The sequence below is a fragment of the Myotis lucifugus genome, unplaced genomic scaffold (genome assembly GCF_000147115.1).
Source record: "Myotis lucifugus unplaced genomic scaffold, Myoluc2.0 scaffold_389, whole genome shotgun sequence".
Taxonomy (NCBI): domain Eukaryota; kingdom Metazoa; phylum Chordata; class Mammalia; order Chiroptera; family Vespertilionidae; genus Myotis; species Myotis lucifugus.
The window spans coordinates 519900-522042 of record NW_005871437.1 but is presented as its reverse complement, the minus strand read 5'-3'; the positions used below and the strand labels follow the sequence as shown (position 1 = coordinate 522042).

General features: G+C 55.5%; 1 long non-coding RNA gene across 3 annotated transcripts; it reads right to left on the bottom strand.

Annotated features, from left to right (window-relative positions):
• Nucleotides 1-46: 46 nt before the first annotated feature.
• On the bottom strand, nt 47-2137 carry LOC106699402. 3 transcript variants are annotated; one of them, XR_002826090.1, is made up of 4 exons: nt 1924-2137; nt 1582-1811; nt 935-1487; nt 47-768 (listed from the first exon to the last, which is right to left on the bottom strand). It is a non-coding gene; the product is annotated as an uncharacterized LOC106699402 (long non-coding RNA). The 3 variants fall into 3 exon arrangements; XR_001350984.2 differs by having other exon boundaries at nt 935-997; XR_001350985.2 differs by lacking the exon at nt 935-1487.
• Between the last annotated feature and the right edge of the window lie 6 nt (nt 2138-2143).

The following is a 2143-nucleotide window of genomic DNA, read 5'->3' as shown; positions in this document are numbered from 1 at the left end:
TCATTACAAAAATAATCTTCCCTTGAACATACCTGCTTATTTGGTCTACTCATCCCAGCCTCTGATTGTTTTCTGCAATTTGCCTCTGGCTTTTATTTTGTTTTGTTCTCACTCACTGTCTGTCTGCAGACCACTGTGCATTAGGGCAGGCTGAAGATGAGAAAAGCAGAGTGGCAGGACGGAAGAGACCAAGAGCAGGGTGAAACCTTTCCCTGGGCTGTGTGACCTTAGGCAAGGCCCTTAACCTCTCTGAGCCTCTGCTTCCCCATCTGTGGAAAAGGAGGGTGATTTCCAGGGTTGAGCTCCCCAGTGTAGAAATTCAATACATATAGTGATGATTCCTCTATGTGAATGTCCTTTGTAAACTATAAAGCCTTGTGAAAATATGAGGCAAAACATTGCTGTCAAAATTCTTTTTTTTTTTTTTTTAAACAAAATGCTCTGAAACCTGAAGGAAGCTGCGTCAACCAGGCCCAGGAGACAAACCAAACTCTCAAAGCAATAAATCTGAACATTTTATGCCTTTCGCATTGTGCAAGCATCTTGTTGTTGGCCCTGAATCTATGAAATTGGGAGGAAGATTTGTTGACTATCCCAGGGCTTCCAGGGGCCGGCCTGGCCTTGGGGGGTGCTCAGATCGGGGTGGAGGGTTGAAGGAGGATGCTGAGAGCATGCCCAGGGATCTGGCCGAGAGGTGTCTCTGCTCTGGGGGAAGGTTGAGGTCCAATTCATATTTCCTCTTCATGGAGTCTGGAGTCTTGACAAATCCTGCAGGCAAAGATTCACAGAGGAGGAACCGAGGCCCAGAGAGGCCTGCTCAGGTCTAACAGCGGCTCTCGGCCTCTGGGCAGCTCCATGGAAGCCCAGAGCTGAGTCCCAGGGGTGATCCTTTCCCCAGAGGCTTGTAAGCCCACCCGTCCCAGCACCCGCTGACCTGCCCAGTCCCAGCAGCGCATCTCTCCAGGCCTGGGTCCAGAGACCGGCAGGGTGTCTGTGTCTTTAACAAAAAGCAAGTGTAATAAATAAAAGTTATCTGGTAAAGAAAACTTCCCTCATTTGTTTTCCAGGGGCTTTGGCTCATCAATCTTCCCCTCCTAACCTGCTTTGTGCTGTTAGCTTTGCTTCCTGACAGAACGGAATTTGCTTTTCTAATGGCATCTGCCGTATGCTGGGTGTCCCCAAACGTTAATGGTAACGAGCTGGAAGTGGCCCAGTTGGAAGCCAACACCAGATGCCAGGCCCTCAGCGGGTGCCACTGAGGATGTGGGGCCAGAGCACTGGGCAAGGGCTGGGTCCAGGACCCACAACTCCTGGTCCCTGGGAGTCATTCATCCAAAAGACATTGGCGTGCCCGCCACTGCCAGGTCCCACGCAGCGCTGGGGAGACGGGCCCTGCGTGCATGGTGCTGTCATGGCTGGTGACCCATGGGGGACAGGAGTGGTGGGAGAGGCCAGCCCCTGCCCCACGCAGTCGGCTGGGTCATCCCCTGGGAGGTAAGCATGGCAAGAGATTTGACTCCGATAAACCCACGTGCCAGAACTCAGTCCCCTTCACTTTAAAAAGAGGCAAATCATCCTCACCTCACCCGGTGGCTCGAGAGCAAAATGAGATCACGTGGGGCACGCAACAGCCAGTGCCTTGCACAGTGGGTGCTTGGTGCCTGCTGAACCCCGCTGACCTCCCACACCTGGCAGGTGCACCAGCACGGGGCTGGCATCTCCAAGGACAGCGCTGCCCCCCTGAGCTCCGTTCCGTCCAGAGGCTGCCCTCTCCTGGGAAAGTGCAGACAGAGCTCCCAGCTCCTGGGGACCTTGACATGAATGAGGAAGAGAGCGCCAGTGGATCCAGGGTCCTGGCTGGGGGGGGGGGGGGGGGGGGCAGTGACTCCCAGCCCAGCCCCCAGGTGAAGGTGCCCTCCTCACCTCCCACAGAAAGGCTCCTGGACTCCTCCTGGCGGTGGGGAGCGGGGCCCTGGCAGGTGAGGGTGCCGTGAACACGCGCTCTCCATCCCCGTCCATCCCAGAGGTGGCCTTCCAGCTGCACCACGAAGGGAGGAAGCCTGGAACTCTGCCATTTTTCTAGCTGACATGTTAGCAGTGAGCGGGACAGGAGTGGAGAGGGGCGCCCATCTCCTGCTGCTGG